Source organism: Ambystoma mexicanum, chromosome 5q, assembly GCF_040938575.1.
Source record: "Ambystoma mexicanum isolate Mex_15411 chromosome 5q, UKY_AmexF1_1, whole genome shotgun sequence".
Classification (NCBI taxonomy): Eukaryota; Metazoa; Chordata; class Amphibia; order Caudata; family Ambystomatidae; genus Ambystoma; species Ambystoma mexicanum.
In genome coordinates, this window is record NC_090933.1 from 1,401,372,685 (window position 1) to 1,401,387,101 (window position 14,417).

The following is a 14,417-nucleotide window of genomic DNA, read 5'->3' on the forward strand; positions in this document are numbered from 1 at the left end:
CAGGGAAGTCACCAACGGAGTGCGCCTCCTATAGGCCGATCTCCCTCATTAATCAAGACACCAAAATACTCAGCAGTCCTAGCCAACCGCCTGAAACTAGAAATACCCACAATGATCCACCCAGACCAGACGGGTTACCTCCCAGGGCGGAACACATCATGGAATCTCCGCAGACTACACCACGTAATAGATCAGACAAACCAGAGACAGGGCGAATGCGCAGTAGTGTCATTAGACGCCGTTAAAGCCTTCGACTCTGTGAACTGGGGGTGGTTGATGAGTGTCCTAGCCCACTTTTGTATAGCAGAAGGGTTTCTTAGATGGATCAGGCTGCTGTACAAAGACCCCAGAGCTAGAGTGAAAACGGGACGGCATATTTCGAAAGTTTGGAGAATATACAGAGGAACCAAACAGGGTTGCCCACTGTCACCAATGTTATAGATACTGGCTCTGGAACCGTGGGCGGTCTTTCTCAGGACGGAGTATGGGGACACAGGGATAGATGTAGATGGAGTGGTACATCAGATCTCGCTATATGCAGATGTCATGCTTCTCTTCGTAGAGAACCCGCGCATTAACCTACCCTGCCTCCTAGAAGGGGTGGACGCATACACCAGACTCTCGGGGATAGCCATCAATAAAGAGAAGTCCGTATATTCCCCCTAGCAGACTTAAAGCGGGTCCCCCGGGACAAACTTCCAGACATGGGGCTAGCATGGGCATTGCACCCCTTCCGATACTTAGGAATAGAGATACACCACGACACTGCAGAGTCACACAAATGCAACACACAGGCGGCCCTAGATAAAACACAAAAGGCCATGGACTTTTGGGAGACACTCCCGTTGGGGATGATGGGAAGAGCGGCCATCCTGAAGATGGTGGTACTCCCACGTCTGTTATACTATTTTACGAACATCCCGCACGCCATACCAAGAGTCTTCTTCACGAAATTGAACACAATAACACAAAGGTTCCTGTGGTGAGGGGAAGGTGCGGGATCGCTATGACAACTATGCAGAGGGAGTATGAAGAAGGAGGTATCAGACTTCCGGATTTCGAAAAATATTGCCTAGCAGGGCAACTGAAATTTGTAGTCAAATGGCTAGGGGAAGAGGAATCAATAGGCAAAATATTTTTCCAGCCAGCATTGAAACTATACTACCTACAAGACCTACCATGGATCGACAAATCCCTGCTTAGGACCCTACCAAACATGCTCAAGCTTGCAACAGATCTGTGGGCCAGGGCGTGGAGACTCCAGGGGACAAAAGATCCCTGTTCAGCACAGATCCCGCTAGCAGGATTACTAGGCATTTACACAAGTACACTTGCAATATACAGATCCCAATGGGAAGACAAAGGTGTAGCACAAATAGGAGATCTGAGGAAGGAGGAACAATGGGCGGGGTTCCAAGACATGGTGGAAGATTATGACATGCATGAAGGCCAATTCATCCTATACAATAACATAATACTGACAATCAAGAAGAGGTGGCCGGAATAGTCAGAGCAAGAGGACATAGGAGGAGAACTAGATGCATGGTATGATATATCAGAAGCGGGACACACAACCTCCAGGCTATATAAACAATTGCTAAGATCGAACAATTCGCAAGTGCTGCACATAAGAGGATGCTGGGAAGAAGAACTTGGGAGACCCCTAAGCGACCAGGAATGGACCAGGGCACTGAGATACCCAAAAAAAGTATCTCGGAATGCAAGGTTCAGACAAGCACAATTATATACCAAGCATATGGCGTACCTCACGCCCAAGAGGATGAATAGAATGAAGCTGGAAGACCCCCGTACATGCCCCTGCTGCCCTGATGAGAAAGCAGACATGGTACATATGTTCTGGACCTGCCCAGTGATACAGGTCTTTTGGGATAAAATCAGAAATAAAGTGGCATGGAGTGGACTCCAAATACAAGCAGAGAACCCCAAGCTGTACTTGATGGGCCTCTTCCCAAGAGGAGGCAGACATAGGTTGCACCTTGCAAAAATGAAGGACCTAATATGCATATTGGCCAAACGGCGGATAGCAATGGCGTGGAACTCCAGGGAAGACCCGACAGTAGACTCATGGTGGGCAGAACTCAGGAAGTGGGCACTGGCGGAAACGGCAGTGTGGATTAGGGCGGCGCAGAAGGGAGAAGGGGAAACAGGGCAAAAAATAACAGCATGGAACTCCCTGATGCAGGACCTATTCGAACAGAGAGAGGAGAGTGACGCAGATGATCCCAGAAGGGAAGAGGAACAATAGAGAAAGGATGAAGAGGCACATGAGGGGCCCCCAAGCGCAGGAGGGCGTAAGCTGGGAAAAACTCTGAAACTGCCACAGGGACAGAGGCAGTCCAAAGCAGCATGATTGCCTGATCACTCTGATATGGAAGATGTAAAGTGACACCCATGCACAGTGCCAAACAGCCAGTTATGTTGCATGTTTTGTCTGTTATTGTAATGTTAACATAAAATCAATAAAGAGTTTTTTAAAAAAAAGGATATGGTGGGACCAACCGTTACCGTACAAAATTACGAGAAAAAAAGTATGGTAGATTTGATCGAATTATGAAAATTTCATACAGCCGCAAATTTTAACCAAATATACCATATGGTATGTAAACACAGCTCTTTCAGTAATGAGTTCAGTCTTCTTTCCACCAGGAATTTCTTTTTCCCCCTTGCTACATCCCTTTCCTGGTAAAATACCAATAGTTTGGCTCTGTTGTAGGCTTCTTGATATCCTGTCTCACTTCGTCTTTGTGTTTGTGTGCGTCCAGATGCCTGCAGGCTCTGGCGTGGTATACATAAATTAATAAATAAATAAAAGCAACGTTCCAGTTAAAAAAAAGGACCTTGACCCCAAGAGAGTGACTCCCGTCTCCTGGTCTCTCTCAGGTCTTGCACAATGTCGCAAACCCCAGGGGAATGACTCCCTTCCCTTGGGTCTCTGTAGGCGTCTCACAATACCAAGAGAATGATCCCCTTCCCTTGGCTGAGTTTACAATGTTCACGAGCACCAGGGGGAATGTCTTCCTTCCCAAGGCTCTCTTGATTCAGGTCCCAGACCACTTCACACTGGTTCTATCCAGCTGTGGGTCTCTGAATCCTTTTACAGTTTCTTATTGTCCATGGGTCCCAGACCCCTTCAACACATTTGGGGGTATACCTCTTTCCCTGTTTTCTCTCAGCCTTTCACAGTTCAAAATGCCATGGGGTATAGCTCTTCCCTGGCCTTTCTTGAGTTTTCACAGTTCACAACACCAGAGGTTATGGTCCTTCCCCTTGGCCTTTCTCAGGTTTTCACAATTCGCAACACAAGGAGGTTTGGTTCCTCCCCTGGCTTTTTTCTCAGGTTTCCACAGTTTCCAACACAAGGGGATATGGTTCTTCGGCTAGCCTTTCTACGTTTTTCACAGTTCACCTGGTTCACTTCCCTGCCAGGTACTGTGACTATGAAGATGGCCTTGTAGGTGGTTCCTGTTTAATGGGTGCGGGTCCCAGACCCATGTGGTTCTCTTCTTGTGACCTGGTATACTCCCATTTCAGGTACTGTGGTTATAGAGATTGCTTTGGAAGCAGTTTGTTACTTGCAGCGGGCCCCAGACCCGTTCTGTGCGATCTCTTCGCCCAGTTCCCTGGATACCTCCACCCTCCTTACCTGCGACCTCCAGTTGTCTGTGGGCCTCGCTCCCCCTCTCGGGTCTCTTGCAGATGCTCCAGGAACTCTGGCGTCCTTGTCAGGTTCCTTTCTCTTTGGACGGTGTGCTTCTAGCTTCCTGCGCATACCAGCTTCGCTCGTTGGCTGGTTATCCTTCATTCCGCCTTCTGCTGTGGTCAATCCAAGGTGGGCCTAGCTGGGGCACTTCTGCTTGTGGCCCAGTGTCTCCGCTCCTGCACTCTTGGCATCTCCACTTCTTCAGCTGCATTCGAATTTCCTGGCACCTCCAGGAAGGATCTGCCAGTTCGTAAAGTCCTTCTTCCCTTTTGATGCTTGGAGTGTGTGTGTCTGATTTGCATTGTCTGGACCACCCCTGTTGGTTCTGTGGGTTGCTCCGCATTACTCTGTGCCTCCTCCTTGTCTCAGTTTTGCTGTCATTACTCCTAAGTGAGTTTCTTGTGTTCTTCTTCATCCCAGTTTCTGTAGGTGACTGTTACGCTCACCTGGTTCCCACGGGGGCGTCGACCGGAACTGGGCCGCTGTTGTTTCCAGTGTGACGTGTAGCGCCGAGATGACTGACTGGACTGGCCCGCTCAGCCTATTTTGTCTGGCTCGCAGGAATATTCTTCTGCAAAGGAGAAGAGGAATTAACCACCCGTGGAATTGAGTGTCAACCCACCTTCCCCACTCCCGTTGTCTTCCCACAGATCACTCTTGATGTCCCCTCCTTAGTCTCACCTGATGGTTTGGAAGGATGAGCTCTCCATCCTGCGTCGACCGCAGGGGCGCGTTGATGACCAGTTACTTCACTGGCGTAGAGGAATTGGTGAGTTCCAGTATTGACTCTAAAGTCCAATTGTTCATAAGAGTTCAAATGTCTGATCTTCACTCTGTCCGATTCCTTGCAGGTTGCCGATTAATCCACTCGAAGATTTCCAAATGGCAATTGGTAAGATTCAGGTAAGTCTATTGTGGTTTTCCCCTTAGGGGCTGGGGTACGGCGATGAAGCAGAGTTGACTGCGCTGACCCGAGATGAGGTGAGTACCCCCCGTGGTAAATCAGGTAAGTCCTTGGGGGTAGCTTGTATAGCCTTAGAGAGTCCCCTTGCTCACCTTGCTGTCTTTGTCTCCTTAGGTGTCGGAGGGTGGCCGCGAGATGGAGAGAGCGTGATGGAATGCTGAAGTACCGCCAAGCAGGTGAGTTCAGCACGGCGCTGTAGGAATGCGAAGCGATGCTTCAAAGACTTCTGTCTTTCAGCTCCGTGGCGAAATGAATCAGGATTCAGGTAAGGATTAAAGTTAAAACTCCTGTTCTAACCTTTATTCTTCTTTTCTTCTTGTTTCAGGAGTCCCAGGACTGAAGCGGGCGTGGCTGAAGACTGGAGCTGCTGAAAACACGGTGAGCGTTACGCTGCAGCAAGCAGAATAACACGAAGCACGTGTGGCTGTCTGGGCGTGGTTTAAATAGCCTTGGAAGAAGATCCAGGTAAGTATTCTCCACAGCCCCACCCAAGTAACAAAATAGTCCCTTCAGTAAAATAGTCCCTCCTAAGCCTCATTTGGCTTGAGTCTTCATGCAGAATGGTCTGCCTCAGGTGAGTATGCAGCATGGTCTGCTTCAGGTAAGTTATCAATAATGAGCCTGGCGCCCATGGCGCCAGGACTGACTTTATCTTTATGAGCCTGGCGCCATAGGCGCCAGGACTGCACCCAAACAGCCCCTAACTGGGGCTTTTGGGCATGCTCCAAGTGGCATGATGCCTGCTTCCGGGGCTGCTGGGCCTGGTCTGGTCTTCCGGGGACAGGCATCATGACAGTGACTCAGAAGTAATCCCTACACTTCCTCATTACAGTACTTTCTAGAGAGGTTAGTTCATCTTCTTTATTCATCTGCTTTACAAAGATGCATGGAAGTGTATGGGATTGTGGGACTCTGAGTGGGGTAGGAGGATGAAGGAGGTGGGGGATATGTCTAGGGCATACCACGTTCTTCCTGGATAGTCGTCCCTAGTCCAATAGAGGGATCCCGCCACATAAGATCCACCTGCTGACTACCACCCCCAGGGAGACTAACGCGTAGTCCCTGGCCTCATGGGAAGGAGCTCCCCCTACGGGAGAAGGGACCTCATCCAAGGATTCATCACAATGTCCACATTCAATCTATATAGTAACAATTTAAATAGTGTCATCAACAATTCCTGGCATATCGTACAGGCCAGATTTCCCACATGAGACAGACCACTGTTTGCCTTTAAGAGACAATTTGGTACGTGCATTGCGTAAAAAGACAAAATCCTCTGAGTATCACAAAAGCATGGGGCCTGGACCTAATAGTAGGGCACTTCCCATGTGGAAACTGTATCATGTCCATATACAGGTAAATAAAATGAAGTAATGTTTGACAACTTCACATGGAAACTGAAACAATTCACGAATTGCCAGACCAAGAACTGTATATACATGATCAGATGACCCTGCAATATGTCATACATTGACATGACCAGCCGCAAGGTTATGGTCAGTATTCGGGGACATAGGTCCTGTATTCAACAAGGCATCTTAAACGCATCACTTGTCTCCCATTATATAGAATGTGGTCCCTGTGACAATGATTTGAAGCGGGTTGTTCTTCAGGTGGCCCAATCAGATGATCGCCAAAAAACTTAAAACAAAATGTTATGTCGCCTGGAACAACAGCAGATTCAAAAAACCTACAGCCATGTACATGGCTTAAATGACAAAATAAATTGGTCATTATTCTGAAGTAGTCAAAGATTCCTTTTGTCAAAAAACCTTTTTGTTATTGATTAACACATTTTTTTTATGAGATTTTCATTCAAATGATGTTAGTAACTCTCTTACAATTGTGCTTCAGACGGTTATATTGCTTCAAATTATTATGGTAAATAAAAATCCAATGTCTTTGTGTATAATTCAGTATTCGTCCTGATTTCATTTCAGTCCTTTTAGCTTTATCACATTTAATCTATTGTTATCCTTTTTCTATCACTAATTTTTCTTTCCTTTTTTCTTTCCTTTTTTCCATTATAATTTGTTTTTGGCAGTCCCTCTTTATTCATAACTTTTTTAAGGTGAAACCTTTGCATAACAGACATAGTTTCTTCTCATTGAACACATTCAAAGATGGCATCCATGTTTGTCACAACTCCACCTTAGTATATATGTACTGAAGTAATATTAAGGAGCGCTTAATTGTGGAATTCTCTAACAGCATTTCTGAATCCCGGAGACCCCGATACACCCGACCTGCTGTAAGTGTGACCTCCTTCGGACCAAGGTGTGTAGTTAAGTGCTCACATTAGCGCTATACAGTGCAGCTCACTACATGATTAATACATCTGCAGATTGGTAACATGCGGCAAGGGGGGTATCCTGCCCCTAGAGGTCAATACTTCCCATTTTTCAATATTCCAGCGCCATGTTAGGAAATATTTTGTTTTATTTTTATTCATCTATCTTCAGTTACTTTTAAGATAGTTTTTTCGGTTATTTTTTCGGTTAATTGTCAGTTATTCTTTCACATTTCTCTTCATGGCTGCACTGTCATTTTCTGATTGGTTTAAAAAAATGTGATTCAATGAAGGACGACCTTCTTTTTACATTTTTTACATCTTTATGATACTTCTGATACACATAAAATGTATGCAAATATCATTTGTCTATTTGCACTTAGTCGGCCTTGAACTGAGACAGACACATGTCTGCGGTGATGGTCTTTTAATGTGATTACATTGGTTCCAATCATAATTTGTGTAATCTGTGTTGTGCCTTGTGGGACACTGTAGATACATTAATCCTTTGTATATTGAGCAGGTAATATGATAGGATATGATATGGCATTTATAACGTGGTATGTATATACTCTTCTAACCCTGATAAAGGCAGCCACAAACTGGCGAATGCCGAAACTAGTTGATCTTCTATTGCCTCATTGTTTTGATTAGCCTTCATACATCCTCAGGCACAATGTGTCATATTTGTGAAAAATCCTTTGAACCATATGGTTACTGTATGGTGGTGGTACCTTTATGGTTCACATATTGGTGATTTTGAGAAAGTATTACCAGTGTGTCTTAGTATATTATTTGAAATCTGAATCATGGTCATTTTATGGTGCCATGGTATTACATAAAAACCCTGCACTAACTAAACATTAAAAAAAACAGTGAGACTTTACGATAAAGTTACAGAGCAAAATTAAAAATTAAATGTCAATTCCAGTATCAAAACACAGATGCATTAAATCAATATCAAATTAAATGTGCTATATTCAAAAGTGCAAATGACTGTGTGGAAACATCACCCTTTAGGTCAATTATTTCTGTTAAAAAGGCAACAAGGTTGATGGTTAAAGACATATTATTAGCAGTTATTGAACAACTCCACAATGCTGAGAAGTAGAATTTATATAAAACAACCTTTTAGGTAGAAGTGCGTTATAGAATAAAACCAAAAGTTTCAAAGATTACATTTCCGTCACTACCTTACACAGTCTGCAATTTTTTCTTATCATGATCCAATCCAATCTGAGGCTCAATAACCTCCAGTGTATGCAAACAGTTTAATCTAAAACCGCATAATCGTCATCCAATAAAACCTTGACGTAGCTTTCACTAGACATTGTCTTGGCCCCTCATAGACCACAGACCATTCCAGGCACAGAATATAATCCTTAAAAAGAAACAGGCCATGCAAATGGTCCAAGTTCCAAGGTCCAAGTTACAGATCCTGTCCCTGTCTTTTAATTACACTGGATTTTCGCCATTGGGAGGTCTGGGGAAATTTCAGCCTCAATTAAAAATATTTCATATGACATCAATTAATTTAGACCAAATTGGTTTTGGAGCAAAATATTTCTCCCAGGTCACCATAAAGACTAATATATTTTTCTTCTAAAATTTAACAAAAGACACAAATGTATTCATTTTAAGAGTTGACCACCAAGAGGCTAAACCGAACGCCAGCCAAATTGCTTTGACTGAAGTGGATCGAGCGAGGTTTAAGACTTCACTCAATATTCTTCCTTCCCATTTGTGCAGAAATGTTTCCAATTGAATGGGAAAGTGCTCCAAACCATAGAGGATTATAGGAGTAACTTTTACTTTTTAGTATTCTAATAGGGGTAGCATTGAGGAAAAACAGAACATTTTATAAATCAATTTAATTTGTGTTATAACAATATACATTTTGTCATTCACTCTTCCCTTTAAATGAGCAAAGGTTTCTTAGAGGTAAAAAGCAATCTTAAATAAATCATTGAATCAACATTATTAATCTTTCTTTCATCAATATACCAACTAACACTTTTCCACTTCTTCTTACTATTAAAACTCATCATGCTAGATTTTGAGGGAATGATTGCTTACTTATTTTCTTTTACGTAATTGTCAAATGTTCTCAGTCATCTTTGAAGACCAACAAATGTAAAATCCATGACAATGAGATAATTGTTACTGTTCACATAACACTTGGTTCACTGTTTTGAACTAAAAATAAAGATCCTCACTGAGCTGAAAGATAGCACAATTCAACATGGATATGTCTGCATCCGCTGGCAGCATAAGATTTTTTTTTTCAGGTGGAAATGTATTTCACAGTATATGTTATAAGATGTTAAGCACTTGCACTGCATGCTTACTTTTTTAAAGAGTTTTGTTTATCCTTTGACACTAAACATTATTCCAAAATAAATGATACTGATCAATTTTCAGTGCATGCATTCTTTCTGGATTGCCTACACATGTTCCGACCGATTGCCTACACCTGTTTCGACCTTATCACTTAGGTCTTCTTCAGAGTGTTATTTACAAATTGGTGGTTGATGTAGACTACCACCTATGCCACAGGTCACATTTTTCTTACTTCACAAATGAACTTTGGATACAATCAAGAATTTCTACTCGGTATCAACCCCTTACATTTAGAATCTAGGAGAGTACACTTGTTGTGTCTAGTTAGACACTTCTTCTAGATGTATTAATCTTGAATGTTCATTCCCAATATGTAGAGTGCCTTTTGTCCATAGCTTCTATTGTATATGTGTCGATATCACTGATAATCAAGTCTGGATAATACCAGATCAAGAATTTTAGGTAGGGTTTCTTAGGCCCTTTGTTCTACTGGCAAGAAATGCAGCATTCCGCATGGCAGCTAGCCATGCAGAACCCTTCCTAAAATTATTGATTTGGTATTATTCAGACTGTGATGTCTCAGAAGGAGAAATTACTTACCGATAATGTTTTTTCTATGGATTCTGCTACTTCAGATTCCTTATCAGATCGATATCCATTCCAGCGTTAGCTGCTCTGAATCTTTTTTGACAGGGGGCACAGTACGACTCGACAGTCAATGCCTCTTGACTCGACCATGCAATTTGTCGGCTCTGGGCGTGACTTCAGCCACCATATATACTATGTTACTATGCCCCTGTACCTCAGTTCCTCACCTTTTTTCCCTCAAGCTCAGTAGCCACGGAAGAAGAATTCATAGGGTTCAGGCTAAAAATAGCCAATGTGAGTAACAGGACTGTACTGAAAGTCAGGGACTAACAACGTTATAACAGCAGGGCATCAAAGTGTGCCTAAGACATAACTATTCATAACCTCATCCCAGGAGAAGAAGACAACCCAGTAGAAGAGTGTGATGCTGGAAATGCATTGGAGGGACAGGGCCTCCATGACCTTGTCCAGTACTCCCTTATCATGTGTGTTCTGTGTTGTTATCTGCACAGGAGTCTATGGGGGACTCCCGGCAGTGCAGCCCTTCCTCCTTTTGGTTGTGGTGAACAGAGACCCTTGGGATACCCTCATGGCACCCATGGGTGGGGGTACAACCCTGTAACCCTAGTGTACGTTTTTGAACACCTGTGTCTGGCCCACAGAGCATGGTATGGGCTGGTGGCAGCTCCATGCTGGATTTAAAAGGTGCTCTGAGTATCCTCCATTTTGCGATACCCAGGCCCTGCCATAGGAATCAGTGGATTCCTGATAGGAGGGTTTCTATTACCTGTTACCTTGTTTTCCCAAAGTCCTGGTAAGCCATGACTCTGTCCCTTCCCCTGACTGGCTGTTGGGTAGAGGTTCCATATATGGTATTGTGGGGAAGTATAGGCCAGACTAGCTGGAGCCTTCCCAGTGACTGTATGTTGTGGGTACACGCTTGGGGTGGGGCCTGGGTGAATGGAGTGTCTGACCAATAGACATTTCATGTTATGGGTGTCTGGTAACTGTGAGTGTGACACAAAGAATGAGACAGCCCTGCCCGAAACGGACATGAACACAGTGTGGTGTGCTGAAAGACTGGGTGCTTGTCCCAAACCACATTCTTTGTTATGGGTGTCTGGATGGAAGTGAATGGCCTGAATGCACTGTGAGCCTGATTGGCTGCCTGCCTGCATGAATGCCCTTCTGAATGATTGGCTGCCTGAGTGTGACTCAGCAGTGTGAATGAGACTCAGTACAGTATATCTGGGGACCTCTCACTTACCAGAATTTTTCAGAAGCTGAAGTTGAAACTTGAAGCTGCTTATCCTTGAAGCCCAGCTGAAGTAGGTTTGCTGCTGCTCACTGTCGACGGAATCTGAAAGCTGCCGTGTCTGTCCAAGAGGGGACCTGTTTAGGAGACCTCTTCCCGAGCTACGAAGGAACATCATGCACCAGCTCATCTTCACCAAGGCTCCCTGGAAGTCAGTCCCAAGACTGTCGACCAGAGATGGGGACCGCTGAGGAACCATGGAAGTAAGCACCAGGACATTGAGGCCGTGGACGACCATCACCGTCGACCGAGGTTCAGAGGACTGCTGTAACGTCGTCGACCAGAGCCGCAGTGCTCCATTGCCTAAGACACTTTGAAATCAAGGACTCCCTTGCCATCACCTTCGACCGCTTTGTCCCGCCGGAGAAAGTCGAGGTCGCTGACGAACCAAGGAGAATCCGCCGGTGGGTTTCCCGCCACCTGAAGTCCACAAACAAACTGACAAGAGAAGATTCAAAGTCCAGTCGTGGTCGAGTCCCGATCGCTGATGCCGATAACTGATGCCGACATCCGTCGCCCTTGCTGGGCCTAGGTTCTTCACCTAATCTGCTTTGCGGCAATGAACTCTCATCATCGAGGTGTACCGCACACCTCGTCTTTACAGGATGTCCACGATCAAACATCGACGAGCACCGTGAAAGCCGAAGCTGCTCTCCCGAAGACAGTATTCATGTTTTCTTCACGGCATCTCGCCGACAGCGGCTCCTGCTTTAAAGAGATTTCGCTCACAAGGAATCTGTCGACGAGCAGTCGACGAAACTCTGCTAAACCAGCTACCTTGGGGTTAGTGGAACATTTTTAGAGGGAAGCAAGACTATTTTAAACATATATGGGCTGAGCCTGTTGATGCACTTTATTTACAGGTTGCCCAGGTGGGGGGATCCTCATACAGAATTGTGTCTGGTGGTAGGGACCCAGTATTTTGCCATTGTTTAACCCAACTTGTTTTCCCTCCTAGGTCTATTGTTGATTCACTTTACTATTTGATTTGTATGCCATTGAGACTGTCAGTAGTTGGTGCATTTTTTTGTGAATAGTTAACTGTGGTACCACATAGACATTGTACATATTTATCATATTAGTATTGCCAGAGCACAAAGTGTGTTAGTGATTGTGTACATATTCTGAACCTTATTTATATAAAGGACTGTGTTATCACATAACATAGTGGGTGGACATTCCTTTGTGAGGGCTTGGGGATTACACTGTGCTTAAGAATCATCCTGCAGCACCTCCTGAGAGCTTAAGCCTTGATTGCCCGTCCAACGTTACCATATAGAGATTCTTGGCTGGGGTGCTCTATGCTTGTATTCTGCCATATAGAGAGCAGGTGTACAGATACACCCCCTCCAGTCTTTACAAAGAGGATAATCAATTACAGACTGCAGACCACTTTCATAGCAGGCCGGATGGGAGGGTTCTGAGAAATCTGCGGGAGAAGAATCCATAGAAAGAACATTACTAGGAAATAATTTCTCCTTTAATAGATTGTATTCTCCCGCAAATTCCTCATCAGATGGACTCCCAAAGCAGTACAGAGTGCGGAAGCGGGATGAAAGTCCTTAAACAAGGAAGCTCTTCAAAAGTGATCTGCCAATTCGAGCCTCTGAATTACGTGCTACATCCAGGTAGTAATGCTTGGTGACCATGTTGTTGACAACCACGTCACTGCTCGACACATTTCCCTTACTAATACACCCCTCTGCAATGCAGATGATGCTAGCATACCCCTAGTGGAATGTGCCCTGATGCCTAGTAGCAGTTCATTACCTGATCTCTGATAACAATCTGTAATGCAGAGAGTTATCCACCAGGAGAATATCTGTTTTGACACAGCCAGACCCTTCTTGGATTCCACTGTCCTAGCCACATTAAAACTGAGTGCCCTCTTTGAGTCCAATCTGTGCAGCCTCTCCTCATCTTTAGAAGGATAAGAGGAGGTTAAAAAAATGGCAAGTCAATGCTCTGGGACACGTGGAATTCATAGACCACTTTAGGTAGGAATTTGGGACGCACATTGAGTGAACTTTCCTCCTTGAAGAATCGCAGACAAGGCAGCTTGCAGGGTAACGCCTGCAGTTCACTCAAACGTCTTGCTGATGTTATTGCCACCAGGAAGCTGTTTTCAGGGTAAGTAGCCTGATAGTACATGAATGCATAGGCTCAAACATAGCTGCCATCAAGAATGTCAAAACTAAGTTTAAGTCCCAGTCTGGAACCACAAATGGGGCAGGTGGAAACCCATTTAGAAGGTCCTTCAGGAATTGGGTCATAACCGGCATTGTGAAGAAAGAACCTTGATCCAAAGACCTCTTAAAAACAGACCAAGCCACGAAGTAGCCTTTGACTGTACCAATCTGAAGGCCTCATGAGGCTAGCATAAAAGGAACTCCATCACTGTAGTGGTAGGTCAAGCTATATGCTCTATCCTTCACCATGCCTTGAATGTTCTCCATCTGCATGCTTACAGAGATCTCGCAGATGGTCTGCGTGCAGCCAGTAGTACCTCAATTATCTCTTCTGAGAGGTCCCAGTCATCATATCTCATCCTCTCAAGAGCCACGCATGTAGGTTGAAGGATTCCATGTTTGGGTGAAGACCAGATCTTTCGACTGGGATAGGGAGTCCGGCCATCGAGAGGCAACTAGAATGGTGGGCAGATGGTCAAGTTCAGGAGTTCCGAGTACCATGTTCTCCACGCCCAATCTGGGGCAATCAAGATCATGGTGGTTCGAAACCTCCTCAACCTCCTGAGAACCCGCGGGATGACAGGTATCGCAGGGAAGGCATAGTGGAGGTCAAGACCCACTCCACAAAGAAAGCATCCCCTAGTGCACCTGGGAATTCCCTCGAGGCAAACTGTCTGCACTTTGCGTTGGACCTCTTGGCAAACAGATCTGCTGTCGGGGTGCCCCAATGAGTGAAGATCTCCTCAAGAACTTCCTGGCACCCTTTTCCACTCATGTGAGAGTGTGCTTTGCCTGCTCAGAGCGTCCGCCTGCTTGTTCTCCATTCCTGCTAGATTAGATTTTTCTACTTGTATAGCGCATTTCACATGGAACCAAGCAGGTACTGCATCTGGGCACAGATGAAAAAGTAAGTTTATTTATGTATTTATTTATTTATGATTAATATGTTCATATCCATGACAGGCTTTACATATATACAACACAATCATCTTTCAATTCCTAACACCAGA